Source organism: Amblyomma americanum, chromosome 1 (genome assembly GCF_052857255.1).
Source record: "Amblyomma americanum isolate KBUSLIRL-KWMA chromosome 1, ASM5285725v1, whole genome shotgun sequence".
In the NCBI taxonomy this organism is placed as follows: Eukaryota; Metazoa; Arthropoda; class Arachnida; order Ixodida; family Ixodidae; genus Amblyomma; species Amblyomma americanum.
The window spans coordinates 533,199,451-533,217,679 of NC_135497.1; the positions used below are offsets into that span (position 1 = coordinate 533,199,451).

The 18,229-nt window shown below is 45.7% G+C and overlaps 2 protein-coding genes across 3 annotated transcripts in view; one reads left to right on the forward strand and one right to left on the reverse strand.

Annotated features, from left to right (window-relative positions):
- The window catches only part of LOC144116273 (uncharacterized), a 40,685-nt gene extending 34,186 nt beyond the window's left edge, over positions 1-6,499 (forward strand). The window contains exon 2 of the transcript XR_013311812.1: positions 6,397-6,499. The gene's annotated coding sequence lies outside the window, so the exon portion shown is untranslated. The remainder of the gene's footprint in view (positions 1-6,396) is intronic.
- A 3,184-nt stretch (positions 6,500-9,683) lies between these two features.
- The window catches only part of Rab14 (RAS oncogene family member Rab14), a 76,121-nt gene continuing 67,575 nt past the window's right edge, over positions 9,684-18,229 (reverse strand). For both annotated transcript variants that reach the window (XM_077650993.1, XM_077650994.1), the window contains exon 8: positions 9,684-11,244. The gene's annotated coding sequence lies outside the window, so the exon portion shown is untranslated. The remainder of the gene's footprint in view (positions 11,245-18,229) is intronic.

Below are 18,229 nucleotides of genomic sequence, written 5' to 3' on the forward strand. Positions count from 1 at the left end.
AGAGTTGAAAGAGATGTGACTGGAATTATTGAAACGCGCTATGTCCATCCTCCAAAGCGAAAAAAATGAATTTGAAAATTGAATTTTGGGGAAAGGAAATGGCGCAGTATTTTTCTCACTGTCGGGGACACCTGAACTGTGCTGTAAGGGAAGGGATAAAGGCGGGAGTGAAATAAGAAAGGAGGAAAGATGTGCCGTAATGAAGGGCTCCAATAATTACCACCACCAGGGGATCTTTAACAGCACAGGGGCACCTTTGTGTAACGCTTCCTCCTCCAGCAAGAATTATTTTAATGCGTTTTGTGGAAGCCGAGTTACATGCAGATAAAGTTTGAACTTCCGCGTCTTCGTGCCTTTCCCTCTCCTCTCGCACGCCAGAACAGCGGCGCTCCCCTGCCGGCCCCACGCACCCGGCCGCTCCACTACCTCTGCCAGCTGCGGCGCGCGGAGCGGCCGCGGTAGCACGACGTCTGAAAGAATTAGCCGCCGTGAACCAATGGTAACCCCCTGCTGCTGACATCACTTGCACGGCATGATGTTGTATGCCAGGTTTTCGCACGAAAGCCCGGGACTGTGCGTCGCCACGAGGTGCGAAAGTGGGAATTTTTAAAAATTTATTGTAAATTTCCCGCTCGCTTTTGTGGTCTCGTAAGTGGCACGGACGCTCGGTGGCCTGTACTCTATATAATGCAAGCATTTTAAAGCCAAGCTCAAACATCCCTTTCTGCGTCCCTTTAAACAAGCGGTCCCCACGCTCTGCCAGTGTGCTCGATGGTATCTTGAGTAAAACATCTTACAGTGAAACGAAGCATCGGTAATTCTACCGTAGGCAAGGGGGGTCTCAGACCCCTCGTCAATATTGGAGGGGGGTCTGAGACCCCGCCAAGACCACCCTGACTTTAGCCCCGGGTGCACGCATTCGTTATGAATGCGGGCTGGAGGTTAGTTTCTTTCAGTTTGTGTTGTGGCTTTGCGTTGCTAAATGCTGTTGCCTGCACGAACAAGGGTGTTTGAATCAAGCTTTGCGTTGACAATGGCTGTCGCATGCGTGACAAAGGAATTTGAATCGCACAGTATGATGGAGTGCGGTGGAGAGTTTCAAAATTGTATGCAGGATTGCTTGGGGGGGTTGTTTAAACTTTCGAACCTTAATTATGCTTTCTACTGTGCTGCTCGCTTTATTCCTTAAGTGTCAAGTCGTGTCCCGGAAGCTTGGAACGGAAGGTTGGGTCGAGTAATTCGCGCTCGGAGCACTCGATAGTCTATTTCATTTGTAATTTTTCGTGAGTAATGCCACTAAGATACGTCTTGTCTACCCCATTTTGTTTTTTCCATAGTGAAGTCAAATGACTCCCGTTTCACTGGCAAGCAAGCTGCTAACTTGCACAGAGATTCTCTTCGTTCTTGCTGGCGACGCTACAGCTCGGCAGTTTATTGGTGTTGCGCAGTAGCGGCGCCCTGCAACCTGTCTCGCCTCGCGGGTATACGTCCATATAACCTCTTGCTATGGCTTTTTAGGGGGGATGCTAGGCTGAAGAGTCAACTTCTGAACTACTGCACCGATTTTGATAAAATTTTTAGGAAGAGTGTATCTTCTCATTAGACAATATTCAAAATATCAGCTTGTAAGCTCAAATAGAAAAAAGTTATAGCATATTGAGCAATCAGGTGTGTCAGCTTAGGAAAACTATCATTTCCAAAATATTGAAGATATTCTAATATTTTCTAATTAGATACCTTCTAGGTGGTTTATAGTGCAGGATAAGACCTTTCACATGTTTTTTGTACAATATCTGTAAAAATGTTATCACTCTAAAAACAAAGTTCAATTTTTTTGTTGCCATTACACAGTAACCCTTACTATAGCAGTCAGCAGGACAGCACAGAAATTTGTTATAAGCGGTAATTCGATACAAGCGACCACCCCAGAAAATCTAAAACAGTCGAGCTTTAACTGCTCCGCAGAGGCGAGGCAGTCAAAATAGAATGTATTCAGTGAAGCAAAACTTTATTTAGGTACAAAAAACGCAGTGGGCTTTGGCTGTTTCAAGTTCTTACCGGGTGCGTGCAACCCCTGCTCTAATCTGACCAAGCATTGCACGAGGCCGTGGTCGCCGCCCATGCATTCAACCTTCGGGGTATTTCGAATCGCGAAGGCAGTGGCCGCTTTCAAGCGGAAATGCCGTGGCTCGAGTCTGAGGTTGTGTTTGTTGTGCTTAAAAGACGATTAGCCGCTCATTGTAGGTACGCAGCGCGATCATGAAAACTGAACGGTTTTGCAGTAGGGGCTTCGCATGATTACGGGCAGTTTTGTTCCCGAGGTGTACAGCTGTGAAGTTTGCAGTTTTTCGGTGCACCGTTGTCGATGACATTGTGCTAATTCTACGGTTCAGGTGTTAGTGTTCGCGCAGCGTCGCGTCCGCGCCATTGACAGATGTCTAGGAACAAAATTCAATGGCCCTACCACACATTTAGACAGTTTGTCTACTTGGATGGGGCGAATCAAGCATGACCGGTTTGAGAAAATCGCCGGGGAAACACCATGGTTGCGTTGACGCGCATTTTGACAACCTGACTCGCCGCTGGCGACGCTCGAATTTTGTCATGTTTTTGGCAAGTTATCAGTGATTTGCACCGTCAAAAGTGCAACGAAGCTAGGGGCGGTGTTTTCTTGCGATGAAGGCCGATTATGACGAGCGGCAAGCAAATTTCTAGACCGGCTTCCCCAAAGTAGTCTTCCCGTTTTGTTAACGTAGCTCCTCGCATCGAACACGGCAAAGGGCGTGCGGCCAGGCAGCAGCTCAACAACACCGTTGTAAACTCTCGGGATTCACGTTGTTCGCGCGCTTTCGAGAGTTTCGTCTGCTTTAGCCGATTTGAAACGGTTAGGCTTAGCGACGACTACGGCAGTCAGGAAGCAGCTCAGTTCGTTGCCGAAAGCTCACCTCGCTCGCAACTCGCAAGCGCGAATGGGCTCATAATCGGAGGGACACTTCTTTTATGCTTTTTTGCTCGTATCAGCGCCAGAAACGTTCTTTAGAGCGGTAAAATTTTGCTCACCGGGCGCACCCTTTGGAATGTTACACGCAAGTCTGCCCACAGTCATTTGGCCACTTTTCGGCATCCAAGTGATCGCGGTTTTCTGGCATCGCAAAGCGTCACGAAAATTTTAGTTCATTTGGATTCTATCACAGGGGACACCAGTGATGCGACTGCGACAGATTCGGGCGCGCTTCCGATCGCATCCGCTGTAAAGCTGGGGTCATCGGTCGTAGGTTTGGTACTTTTGTGGCTTGTTCTGTGCCTGCCTGAGACTAATTCGTCGTCGGTATTAATTTGTTACTGCATGCGCAAAAGGCTCATCGCCGCGTCGGCAATGCCTCCGCTCGCCACTTTGCTCTAAGCGGGTCAAGCTCTTCGTGTACTTCGAGTAATGCGGCCTAAAATCCATGCATTGGGTCGGGCCCGCAAGAAATTTCGAATAAAGCGATATTTCGAGTAAAGCGATTTCGTTATAATGAGGGATTACTGTATGTCAGACAGCTCAAAATATTTTGAGTTAAAAAATATTTAGCAACCTAAAAAGTACCTTATCTTTTTCCCGAGAAAATTTCAGTCGAGAAACCACCTTGAAAGCAGCTTTTAGAGATGCAGTTTGGAAATGATAGTTTTCCTAATGGTTTTGTTTTTCAAAAAGTGCAAACTGAGAAAAATGAGTTCAAAGATTTCAGAACGTGCTATTTTATTTTGGGGTAAAAAAAATTGAAGTGCCCTGATCCATAGGTCGGGCCCTCCTCTTCAACAGGACGCTGCTCTGTGGCAAATGCTTCAAGCCTTTTCTTTTTTTAAGCTTTAGAGCTGCCCATTGCCCTTTCCTTCGCTCGTGAAATATGATGAGTTGCTTGCTGGACGTGCTTCATCGTCTGTACTCGCCCATGTTCTAGTTCCAGCTTGTCAAACACTCTCTTGATGCCATTTGCACCCTCATTAATTTCTAGTACAGCCAAGGCTGCTGTAGTCTCCACGGTTCTTAGTGATGCAAATTCGGTCTTCGGGTGATGAACCATCATCGGAGCTTGAAGGGTTCGCTTCGGTCGCAGGCGGCAGGCTTGTGCCTGGCGAACACACAAGGAGACGCTCACTTTGCTGGTGGTCGCCCAGTGATGTGTAAGCCTCTCGATTTCGTGGTGAGTTTTCGCTTCCCAAACTCCTCCATACCGAAGCCTTCGGTAGGGGCATCTTCCGGTCACACCACTGGCCACCCGCTGTTCGCAATAAACCCATAGAAGGAAGAAAAGGGAACAGATAGCAAGCATCGAACACAACCAAAGCGGGAGCGACTCCGAATGGCGCAAAAACAGCGTTAGGTGGTCACGTGTTAATTTCCGCCATTCCAAGCTCCTGTTTCGGTTTGCCAGCCACTGCAGTTGCCGAGGCCAGAAATATGCCATATGTTTTTCTTTTTTTACTTTTTCGTTAGTAGCCTTGCTTATTCCCGACAGAAAATAAAAGCGCGAAAAACAAACTTTGTAACGCGGGCATTCACATCTCGTTTGTTTTTTTGCCTGCAGTGCGGCCGCGTCTCGAGAAGAGCGTTCATAGACGCCTTTGACAGCCTACCACTACGTCGTGAAAAGAATTAATTTTCTTCTTTTCTACTGCTCAGATAAGAACTGAATTTGGTGAGAATATTCATTAAACCAGCAATCCAAAATAACTCGAACTTAAATACCGCATTTTTTCCCGAAAATCAGCATTTTAGCCCCACATCCCTCCTTAAGATTGGGACACCTCTCTGTGAGACTATTACTATAGTGCCTAGGCACTATACGATTACACCAGCTGTTGCAGTTCAGGGGATGCCCTGAACACTCTACTTTCAATTCCAACGCCACTATCTCCCCCTGGCGGTCGCCGGTAGCACGCGCCGCCTCGGAGGTCGATAGCCAGTGTAATCGGCTTGCACAGATGTGTTCCAAGCTTAACAGTCGTGTCAAGAGACTACAGTCGACGACCGAAAATTCGGACGCCTGATTTTTCGGACATGATTGATTATTCGGACTTTTTTTGCGGCACCGCGACATGGCCCATAGAGCCAATGTATAAGAGCGCCTGAAATTTCGGACGCACCGCAACTTACTGCTCGATTTTATGGACCTCGTTTGCACTCACCGCCATATAATGTGTACAGTGGAACCTCATTACTTCGAACTGCAGGAGAGATCGAAAACTTGATCAAATAAAACGAAATTCAAGCTTAAAGGGGGCCTCTTGCGATAATGAAATTTTGCGCGAGTCGGCACATTGCGCCCCCGTGGTTTCGAGTTCGTGTCGTCCGCCGCACGAACTTGAAAAGCAGTCAGAGTTCGTGGAACTCATCTATGCCGAGTCTTTCGTTTCGAATACGGAAAGAGGTAGCAGCGAAGCGCATGGGAGGCACACAGCTTCACGGAGATGGCGAGCGCGGGAGGAAATGGTGCTGCATTTTTAAGCGAGGTCAGCGTACCCGTGGCAAAACGCACCGCAACCCTGACCTTTCTCTCGTAAAACCGTAAATAACTGGCGTTTCGATGACGCCCCTCATTATACACAAGCCACTGCAGTGCCCATCAGCAAATACAATGCAGATTTTGGCTCTAGTCGCTAGGCCTAATGATGGAGGCCAACGCCTGCGGAGAGCTTGCTTCGGCCGTTTCTCGGTTCTTATTTTTTCGCCATCTTTGCGTTCTCGTTCTGGGCCCATCGTATTGCGGGCACAATGTAGTTCCCGCAGCGGCATGTTTGCTTTCCCATTTAGACTTTGTCCCAACCCGTGCGTTCATCGGCGACATGCCGAGGGCAGCACAGCCAGGCCGAGCTCATGAAAGCAGTCGCTGCCCATTGTCTGTGCACATGTCGTGCGGCGAAATTTAGTTATAGGAGCTTTAGAATGTGTGCAACACAACAGACTTCTTCCTCCAGCGTAATGGCAATAAGTTCGTGATTTTTTCGGTGAAATTTGATTTTCCGGACTCCCTGATTTTTCGGTCGTTTTCACGGTCCCTAGAGGGTCTGAAAAAGCGGTCGTCCACTGTATATCGACACGCATTCGCATAGCAGATTGTGCAATGCCAAGCATGCATAGTCACGTTGGCACCGAAAGCAGGGTGGACAGCTCTAGAGCGTTCCACAGCCCGATTTGTCTGTCAGAGCTTTCTAACAGTTCTTCCAAACGTACAGTGCCATCACCAGGTAAGATCAGTGGCACGTTGACCTACTATTGGAGATTTATATGCATGCATCAGTCGCATGTCACTGCTCTACAACGGGAAGTAGCAATTTCTTGAACAAGTGATGCGGTGTCCTACATTTTAGATTATTTTTTTTGCAAACTGCATTGTGATTTTTATTTTTCAGGTGCCTTAGGTTTGGAAGGACTACAGCATTGGGCCAGAGTTCACAATCTCGCAATCCAGAGTTGGGCGCTTGTAAAAATGTCAATAAACCGACTCATAACCCCACCCTTAACTCGGCGGTCCTATCCTGGTGGTGGCAGTGATCGGAGCGGGTGTCGTCGTGAGCGTGGTTCCGTCAGAGTGCGACTCCGAGCCCCACACATCCAGCTGTAGCGTTGTGCGCGTGTGCTTTTCTCTTTATTATGAACATAACACACATTCAACATGTACATATAATATAGCGTAAATGGCCTATTTGTGTATTGTACCTCCTCCCTTATCCTTTTTATCTATCCCCTCACCTCTCATTTCTCCATTCTGCCTGCTATCCTTTATTTCCGCTGCCCCTGCCCAGGTGCTTCTGTATCGATGGCAGATGCCTGGGGCTAGCAAAAATCCTTTCCTTCCTTTTTTATTTGTAGAAAACCACTTACTACTATTCCAGAGCTGCTTGCAGTCAAAGCTTTGATGTTCCAGTACGTGTTGTCACTCTCATGGAGTATTGAATTGTGTATAGTACATGCAACTGCTGCACACCTCCATTCCTGGAACTCCTGAGCTCTCGAGGCACAAGGAAGATTGCTATCCTTACTCTCCAGAAATCGGGACCAGTAGACAATGAGACCCATGCACCATAGACCTACAATACAATTAGGAAATCAATAACTAATCAGAGTAGCGACACCTATTGGTGTGCCAGCACACTGGTCTTATAGGTCTATTGGAATAGACCAATACACCCTTTGGCCTATAAGACCAATATACCAGAAAGCCTACATGACCAGTACGCTCACACCATTAGCTGTCAGTAATCTGATAGGCTATTGCCTTCCTACATCTTTTATTTCACTAGGGTCATCTCTTCGCAGTTTCCTGGTTATCCTGTTGTGCCCAATGTTCTTTTGCATCGCATGGCACAGTTGGCTGTTGTGTTCTACGGCCATGAATCGCCAGCCCAGCACGGTAAAGGCCCGGACCTTACTGGGAAAAGTCTTCATCTTCAGGTTCTGAACGAAGCACTGCAAATTTTGATTTGGCCTAGCAGGCTTTAAAACTCGTCTTTCAGCTTTCACAGCCTATGTAATCTGCGCACGTGACGAAAGGCTGTGACGAGTAACAAAGCGTCTCTAATCGGGAGAAATGCGGCAAGGAACGCTCGAAACATGCAAAAGCTAGGCGAAAGTGGGCAATTTCTCCATTGGGCCGCGCCCCTTTCTTCAAGTTCCTGTTGTGCGAGGGTGTTCTGCCCACACTATAAAATGACGGTGGTTATTTTGCCGTGCTCCGGACAGCAACGTGCAGAAAAAAGTGGCAATCGTAGGTCAAGCGAGACTGCTCCAAACCAACAGACTACTCTGCGATGCATACAAGGTAAGGCATGCGGAGGGCTAATATTCCAGAAGTTCCTGTGGGGTTGGAGCTATAATGTAACTTTGCACCCTCACTATTACCATAATTATAGCAGCCATCAGAGGCAATTGAATTCCCGCACTTGATTTCATAGTGAGCGAGAAGTTGTCCGATTGGCAGCCTTTGGCGAATATCAGCTGGTTATAAGTAATCCCGATTGTTGGAGCAGTAATCAAAGTGAAGAGTATGCGGGTCAACAGATTGCACCAGAATATGGTACGCCCGTCGCGAGAACGACTGTGGACAAGGCGCAGTTTCTCAGCAGATCGGCTGCAAAAAATATTCAGCACAACTCCAATTCACTGGTTCAACAATCTGGTAGAACGAAGTCTTGGCAGAACACTAAATTTGCAGAATTGCACTCAGTGCAGCCGGTGAAGAGAGGGGGACCAAACATGCCACCGTCGAGGGCGGAGTCTGCACCCTGAAAGAGGTGTTGACCATAGAGGCACCCTATGAAAAGGACTATCGAAGCCACAGCAGACACCGCTTTGGAACTAGTCCCCCCAATCATTGCAGGTCTAACCCTAATACTAGTACACACAAGAGCCACTTCTCAGTGCAATTAAGTTTCCTTAGCGCAAAAAACGACATATCGAGCATTTTAAAATCAATTTTCTTAAGTGTGCAATACATCAAACTAGCTTATTATAACTCTGAATGGGAAAAAAAAGACTGCAGAGTTGGTGTGCAAAACTTTTTAAAATTTATTGGTTAGGTATACTGGTAACACATAATACAAGCAAAACAAAAAACTGCTGCGCCGAGCCAAAAGTTAAAAGAAAATTAAAATATACAAAATGTTGCACATGCTCTTAGCTATCATTCTTGGGATTTTCAACCGAGTACATAATACACTGCACTTACTGTGCCCTTTCAAGTTAGGCAATATGACTGCTGTGCCACTACAGAAAGCAGTTGCGCGAGGACATGAAGTGGAGTTAGATGTGGGATGTGCTGCGCATTACACTTGTTCAGAGTTCTGTTCTTGTACCGCAGCGGTGTCCTAGTCTGAGCATCCGCCTCGCATGTGGAAGGTGTGGGGTTCGATCCCATGCTCGGTGTAGCCGTCCACCTTTGAGGAGTGTGCGACAAAGTGGTGGTGACTACATCTGGTCAACGTTTCATAGAAAATGAAAAAACAAAACTGCAACTAAAGAAAGTGTTATAGAAGCAAACCAGATATCGCAGCTTGTCCTGGAGTGCTAATTTTTGGCAACTAAATTTTGTGCAGACTAAAATATCGGTCTTATAATGACCAATGGCCGAAGGCACAGTAAGGAATGAATTACGGCACATTAAGCTTCCGCAACTCCTCCACCATCGAAGTAAGCAGGGCGAGGTTTGTTGCTAGGCTTCAGTCAGGCTAGCCTCGCTACATGACAAGCTGTGCACCGAATACTGCTTGGTCCGCACGATAGTGGTGCCACATAGAGTACGAGACCGCTTGTTCACAGCGTTAGCGCTACAGCAGGTGTTCCAAGGACACCTCGAGAGCATCTCGAGCGCGCAATTTAAAGCACCACTCGCAGAAGCATAGTGCACCATCAGATATGGAATGTTCTGCTGCACATGAGTTATGCTTGTGCATAGGATTTTCAAGGGGATGTTCAGTGTTCAATAAAAAAAGCAATTTGATGTATCTGGGTATGTTGTGCCCAGGATCGACTGTGGATAGCAGAACCAGGCTCAAATCCGCTTATGCCATAAATGAACCAAACGGTCTTATCACAAGACTCAAAGCTCAATCACTCTGCACACCTTAACAACAGCAGTGCTGCATTCAGGTTGATGCAACATGGCAGAAACCAGCAAATAAGAGCAGAGGCAGCCACACACTTCATGAATTCATCCTTTTATTAGCAATGTCACCTGCAATGTGTGCCAGTGTTCAGCTATGTAGGTGGAAGATATAATTACATTAGAGAAAAAAAAGTAGAAACCTGCTTAAAAATTGAAGTCGGAGTTTTTTTTTCATTCTGGTGCCGGCAACCTTCTCAAGGGGAAAAAAAATTAAACTCGCCGAACTGCCTACGTACAATACTAGGGTCACAGGAGTGCTGCACAGGTTACACACACACAGCCGCATCTGTCTGCAGCTCCCAGGCCTGCAAGTAATCACCACAGCTGTGAACACAGCAAGACAAAATGGGCACGCTTTGTTTACAGCCACGAGTTCTATACAAAACAAAAGCCAAGCTAACGGTAGCATCTGGCGCATTAAAACTCTGTTCTTTGCAACACAAAGAGGTACCATAATACTTGGAAGGGGAAAAAAAAGGCATAAGACTATCACATCCCGAATAACCACACGACATCAAGTGGCTGTGAACAGGACTCTGCAACCAACAATGGACTACAGAGCGAGAAGCCTTTCTATCCCCATTTTGTTTAATGTACAATCAAAATGAATCACTCACACATACACGCAAAAGCAGCACACAAGTGACTTGGGGGAAGAATAGTTCCTCGACCTCAACCGGCCAGCACACACTCTCGTCGAAAAATAAAGCCCAGTAGAGAAATCTCCGAAAGCATGTAGCCAGCTCTGTCTGTCTCTCGTCTTTCCCCACTTTCCAAACATCCCTGAAAACCAGAGCTGCCGGGCAACATTGGACAGGCAAATCGCAACATTATCAGGAAAACAAGTGTTATCTGTGCAAGAAAGCCTTGCAGTTTGAATTTTGCAGTTAGATTTCATTTCAGACTACAACTACAATGCCTGAAAGTGGTGGGTTTGTGGACGGCAAAAAAAGAAAACTAACCCACAGCCAGAGGTTCATGTCACTGGGTAGATTCGAAAGAAGCTGCACAGTAGCAAGAGTGGCGACAATTTCAGAGAGTGCGATGACTGTGGCTGCCACATAAAGCATGCAGTACGTGTCGGCAGCTCAGAAAAAAAATGAAAAAAAGAAAACAGGTTGTGTGGAGCCTCCCATGCAAAAGTGAGGAATGTTTTAACAGAGGCAATGCACAGATAACACACAACAATGCTCCACTGCCGCTTCTCCCACCTCTCCCCTTGCCCAAGTACACAGCAGGAATGAAGATTCATGCCTATATAGTGGACAAAGTGATCAAGTCTGACTAAACCACGACAGAAAAGGGGCAAGGTCAGATTTGAGCAGCCGCCCATTCTTCTTTGGGGGGCACAGAAAAGAAGAGAAAACCTTTATTTCTTCATCCCTAGCACCAAAAGCAAACAGAAACAGAGTTAAGCAGCAGCAGTGGGCCTCTGACGACGGGAGTACAGAGCAAAGAAAAAGGGGCTGCGCCCGCAGGTCGCCAATAGAAGACCCGTGTCTGCATGTTCGGCTGTTCCCACCCCTCCTCCCCTTGGTGGTGGTAGTCGAGTCTCTTCTCTCCCCTCTGCTCAACAGGACTGCAACCAGGCTGCACACTGCAAAGAAGCAACAGTTAGGTCTACAAAAGCAGCCTCAAGCATTGCAGCAGCATTCATACTAGCTATACCGAATACAACTGGGAAATACTGCTAGTAGAAAAAGAGCGCTTTCTTTTGCCAAGACTCCTGCCTGCCCTATAGCATGTGTGCAGCAACAGCGATGCTGAATTTCAAGAGCTGCCTTCGCTATGGGGCAGTGGCCAATAAAATGTCACGGCAAGAAATGTGTTCTGGGAGTTTGCTCTAAAAGGTGCAGTCACCTACCGAAAATTCGGACCAGATTTTTTTTGGACATGCTAGACTACTCGGACTTTTTCATGGCACTGCACTATGCCCCACAAATAAAACGCCTAAGAATAATGAGTATTTAGAATACACTGCACCTGACTGCCGGACTTTTCGATCTCATTTGCACTCGCTGCAACGCTGCTGCCACTAAACAAACTGCTTTATAACGTATAGTGGACAGTCAATTAAAACTTGATAGAATACAGTGGAATTAAAGTAATGAGATCCTTAAAGGAATCTTTATTTGCAGTGTGCAGCATTCATCCATTCATTTCCAAGGGTGGTACATTCAATATACGGTGCTTTTAGTGTTACAGAAGGAGATCGCGAAGTAATAACTGTCTGTGGGAACTCCTGTTCCAAAAGAGAAAAATTAGTGGTAAAGCAACATGGCAATTAGAGTATGTAAAAAATAGACGAATGAAAACCAAGGAAACATAATACAATGCTAACGAGCAAACAAAACATAAGTGCAAGAAGAAAGTGCACAAGAACAAAGCAAAGTAGAAAATGAAAGTAATAGAGGTAAGATACACATACAATACTTTATCTAATATGTTAACACCGGCAAAGAAGATACATAGAGGGGGGAAAATGCACTAGTGAGCTGATGAAGCCAGGGTTGAAGGAGGTCCTAAATGAATGATGAAATGAACGTAAATTATGGTCAGATTTTATTTCGGATGGCTATGAATTCCATACAAAGATGGCTAAAAAGTATGCTGTTTGTTTTCCATACTTAGCATGCACTTTCATTCGTAGCAGATTTGGTTGCTCGGCAAACCCATGTGTGATTGTCACTGAAGATGAAGCTCTGATAATAATGGGAGAATGCTTAGATTGTACAGTTAAACCTGGATGTAACGAACCTCTATGTAACGAATTCCTGGATTTAACGAAATTTTTGAATTCCCTAACGCCGCCCCCATTGAAGCCCATGTATTTTCGACCTCGATGTAACGAAAACGTTGCGGCAGTTAACCTTGATGTAACGAACTCGCAAAGCTGATCAGTCATTACTTTTTGCACTTTTAAGGAAAATTCGACCAAATAAATGCACTATATTAGTGAATATTAGTATTGTATGGAGCCAACAGCTACACGAACGCCTGGGATCACCGCGACCAAGCGAACTTAGCGATGATGATGATAGCGACGGTTAGCGCGCGGCTAGCGCCGCCCCGTGCCCAACGTAGCAGCCTGTTCAGGCTTTGCTTGTGTAGCGTGGCACCAGGTGGCGTTTGTAGCGGCGGTTGATTTCTTTTGTTGCATTTTTTATGTATGGATTTGAAAAAAAGCATTTTTATTTTGTGATTTCCATATGTTTCAATGGCTTAGACACAGTTATGCGCAAGAATTCACTTTAAAAGCAACGCTGATGGCCGGTTCTTTCATTACCAGGGCGAAGGAAGGAGAGGGGGGAAAGGAGGACGAGACCGACGGGACGACGCGTTGCATTCGCCATTTTGCGTTTGTCCTGCGTCTGTGCGTGTCAGCTGTGCTCTCGTGCTGGTTCGTTTGACTTGTTTTGGAGGTGCTAGGCCTGCCGTCGGCGTGTAGTCGTGCGTCTCCGCTTGTAACTGCGTCGTCGGTTGGTCATGATGAGTTCTGCTAGTTCTACTGCCAGAAAACGAAAAGTTTTGTCTTTCGAAGACAAACTTGCAATTTTAAATGCAGTCGCCGCGGGCGAGAAGAAGAAGGACATTGCCGCCCGTTTCAGCATTCCAGCGAGCACCCTATCAACGATTTTGAGTGCGGAACACAACATCAGAAACGCAGTGGAGTCGGGAACAAGCTCGAAGAAAAAAAGCCTGAAGACGTCGACATATGCTGATGTGGACAAGGCAGTGTTCACGTGGTTTTTGGACACGCGAGCCAGAAATGTGCCCATTAGTGGCGCGATTTTGCAACAGAAGGCAAAGGACTTTGCGTGTATCTTGGGCCATGACGATTTCAAGGCAAGCAACGGGTGGCTGCAGGGATTCAAGAGCCGACACGGTGTCGTCGGGAGAGTAATCAGCGGCGAATCTGCCTCCGCAGACAGCGATGCTGCTGCTTCATGGGTGGCTGACAAGCTGCCTGGAATACTGAGTCGCTTCGAGGCGGCCGATGTCTACAATGCCGACGAGACAGCTCTATTTTATCAAATGCTTCCGGGCCGCACGCTAGCACTAAAAGGCGATGACTGCCGCGGCGGAAAGCAGAGCAAGCTCCGCATAACGATTCTGCTGTGCGCCAACCTCGACGGCACAGACAAGCGAGTCCCGCTGGTTGTCGGCAAAAGTGCCCGTCCCAGGTGTTTTAAGGGAACGAAGCGTATGCCCGTCAAGTATGTGGCGAACTCCAAGGCGTGGATGACTCGGCCAATATTTTCAGAATGGTTAACGGAATTTAACCAGGACGTCAAGCGGCAAGGCCGTCAAGTTTGCCTACTGCTGGATAATTGCTCGGCGCACCACGTCGAAGGCCTGCAGCTCTCGAACATCGAACTGCACTACTTCCCGGCCAACTGCACGTCCCTAATACAACCCCTTGACAAAGGGGTCATTAACAGTTTTAAATGCTGCTACCGACGCCGACTAATCCAGAAGATTCTTCTCGACATCCGGCTGGAACGGGAGATGAAGATTGATATTTATCAAGCAGTCGAGATGCTTGCTGCCTCCTGGCAAGAGGTCAGGGCAGAAGTTATTAGGAATTGCTTTTTAAAGGCCGGAATAGCAAGAAACGCACAGGCTGGTGCCGATGACGAGGAAGACGTTTCTACTCCGTCCGATGTGGCCGAAGCGTGGAACGAGCTACGCACTAACGGTGGTGTACCCGACGACGTTGAACTGGATGACTTTTTGTTTGCCGACAACGCCGCCGTGGCTACAGAGGAAATGACTGATGCAGCACTGGCTGAAAGCGTGCAAGATGATCGTGATGATGGTGCTTGCGATGCAGATCCGTGTGACGTGCCTACTGCAAAGGAGGTGATGAACGCAATGGACGTTATGCGCCGTTTCGTCGGCTCGCGCGACGATGAAGGAGCTCTACATGATTTAGCTTCTTTGGAGCGGCGTGTCCTGCCTGCACTTGTGCCGAAGAAGCAGGCAGCAATTACGCAATTTTTCAGTGTAAAATAACGCCGCCTCTCCTCTTCTCTCAAAGCTCCTTTGGAAGCTTTTTTTTTCAACGGTCCCTCTCGGGGCCACCAATCGCGCTTCGGCAGAGCACGCAGGCACGATGATTCCCGCTGTCTCTCGCTCGAGTTCCTCTCTCTACACCAAGTCGCCTATGCGCAGACACATGGTGCAGTCGTTTCGCGCCACGCACTTCCACGTGCGCGGCGACGTAAGAACAGTCGTGTCACGTCATAAAAACAATTGACGAGCCTTCACGCGAAACCTGCATGTAACGAAAACCTGCATGTAACGAAAAATCGGGAGATTTTTTCAACTTCGTTATATCCAGGTTTAACTGTAGCAAGTATCGAGGATGACTACTTGGAAATGGCTGAAAGTAATTAAACGGAGCGCTTGATTTTGAAGGTGGCGGATACATGATAAGTGTTACTAGTGGTGCCCCAACTAGATGATATGCAATACGTATGGTGGCTATGTATGAAAGAAAAATACAACGTACGAAGGATAGTAGCAATGAAGGAAATATGGCAGGCTATAATTATCACGTGAACATCAAAAGCAGTTTCTGACCTAATGAGTTTAGTGTGCTTATCAAATTTTAAATGACTATCAAAATGGTACCAAGAAACGTGGTGAAGTCAGATGGGTAAATAGTATGGGTGCTAAAATATATCCGGGGCACTGGAATGCCTTCCTTGGTGCGGGAATGAAACACCATAAAGGTTATTTTCTTTGGATTAATTTGCAAATGGTTATTTTGGCACCAAATATTAATATTCCAGAAGTCAGCTTTTAAGTTCGTGCTTAGTGTAAATATCTTACTATTATAGGATAAATTGGTAGTGCATTTGGCACAACGAATGAAATTACACTAGTAAAAATATTTTGGCAAATCATTAATGCACACAAGGAAAAGGAGGGGCCCTGGAATGGATCCCTGTGGTACGCCATGATCAATTAGCTTTGCGTTAGAATATGTGGCACCAGATTGAACAACCTGCAATCTATCAGTCGCGGATTAGGTTAAACCTTTATGGGACAGCGGCAATTCCACTCAAGGAGACGTTATTCATGTCCAATGTACGCCCTGCACTTGAATACCCTTGCACCGCTTGGGACCCGCATACAAAACAGAATATTGAGGAACTGGAGAGTGTCCGAAAACGGGCTGCTAGGCTTGTCTCTGGTGATTTTAATTTCGAAAAAAGCTCTTCTGGTTTGCACAAGTTGGGGTGGCCGTTAATTGCAAAAAAGGAGAAAATATTTGAGACTTTCTTTTATAATGTGCATAATGGCAAAACTGGTATTCCAAAAGAGAAATACATGCATGAGCCAAGTTACATTTCCACCCGCACCGACCACCCACTAAATGTGCGCGAGTACAATTCCCGAATTAACACATTGAATATAGTTTTTTTCCCACGAACAATACATGATTGAAACAGTCTGCCTGCACAAATTGCTGCTTTCCCTCCCGCATCTTTTAACAACCCTTTGAAAAACCACCTGTTAATATGATTTTATTAAGTTAAAATGACTGTTAGTATCACTGTTAATATCAGTGTAGCAATATTTCTTATCCTAGTGCATTGTGTTCTAGTTTAGTGTTGCTAAAACAGTGCTGTATTATGAATGCCATTTTCTCTGCGTCTGTGGCGGGCGTGTTTGTTTTTCTGCAACATTCTTTTCATTTTTGCCTTTCCTCCCATATCCATGGTTTTTCTCAGTATATTGCATCATTTGCCTCAATTACTGTATTTCATCTGTTGCTTTTACGATGTTTCCCCCCTACAACAATGCCCCAGTGGGGGCGCTGTAGGTATACTCTGATAATTCAAAATTTCAGTTAATTCAAACATTTTAATTGCGGGCTATATTTTCAATGCATTTTAAAGCCACTTAATTTGTACCACGGATTCTCTTAAATTAGCTTAATTCAAACTTTTTGGCTTCCTCCAGCACTCCTGGCATATGAAAAAGTGATGGCCGAGGTCGGATATGTCAGGCTTGCAGTGCCATGCAAACTGAATGGCCTGAGTTGCCTTGGGGCGTTAAACCCCCGTAAAACAAAAAAAAAACAATACAGTAAAACCTCCTTGATACGTTCCCGGTCTGTATGCTCAAATTCTCGGACATTAAAAATGTCCCTTAGGGTTACACTATATTTTTCCTGACTAATACGTTCCCGGAAAATTCGATTTCCCAGCTACTTCGTTTAAAATTTTGACAAATTATAGTCTTATATTGACCAACCGCACATGTGCAAACATTTTTGCGGCAGTCAGCCGCCGTAGTGGCTTCTCTGCAGTGCCGTAGTGCAAGGAGGCAAAGCACCACCACCACTACGACCACCACTATCACCAAGAACAAAAACAAAAACGGCGCGCTAGCAATCGCGACGGTCGTTTCTGTGGGAACACGGTATGAAGAGGAGAAAGACAGATGTCCATAAAGCAATAGTCTGGGACCAGACCAAGGTGCACTTCTAAAAATTCAAACAAAAATCTCTGGTCCCTTGAAGTTTGAATTAACGAGTCTACTTTAGTGTTAATTACTGCAGTAGTACAGGTGAAATGTCGTCAGCAATAAGTTTGATTTTGGTAGGAATTATTCCGTCTAACCCTTGACCCGTATTTTTTAGTTTGTTAAAAAACCTGAGATACTTCCTTTGGTGAAGTTGGGCACAGAAAGAAGAAAGGTGGGTAGTGGGTGTGATTTGAAGAGCAAGGGTGAGTGATCGAAGCATTTGCAGTGAAACTAAAGTTAAAGGCACATTGGCGATATCTTGAGGGTGCAAAAAATTTCCTTGCAGTCAATAAGGTTAGTGGGATTGGGTTCCGAGAAAGCCTGGTTTTTCTACTAAGCTGCTAGTTTTTATGGGTGTTGTTTCCATATCTTAAAGTTAGTGTCTGGTAATAAGTCATTAAGTGGGATCATAATTGCTATTTTTCTTTTTCACTCTTTACGTTCCCAAAGTTGGTGAAGCATGCGGCAACCAGTACAGAACTAACCAGTGTATACAGCGTTGACTGTGGACAACGCAATGCTTCAAAAAAAAAAAAGCAAACACATTGGATCGCACATGAAACCTTATTACATGTGTAAGGCATGTCACACTGATGTGCATGGATGACGTGCGGTGCACTACTGCAGTGTCATTCCATGACAACTGATCCAGTCTTTGCGCTCAACCATCTTGCTTAAAAAAAAACATGGCTTACTTCATTACTATGACAATTATTATCCCAGCTTGTTTTTGGCGGGAAAATTTGTTTCATGTTGCAGCTGCCATCTTACGTTTGCAAGCAGTAGCAAAACCTAATTTCACAAAAAAAATTTGTAAAACGAACTGTTCACACATTACTATGAAACCTTTGTCATATAAACAAAAGACATCGCATTTTCATATCCAAGAATTTGTTCTATTTTTTTCTAAATATAAAACATGAAAGAGGTTATAAAAATAATGAATTAATTGTGAAACTGTTTATCAAATTTTATATTCCCACAGTAGTCATTCCAACTATTTTTCTAAGCTGCCCAGAAGGCAAAGACACCGACAAAAA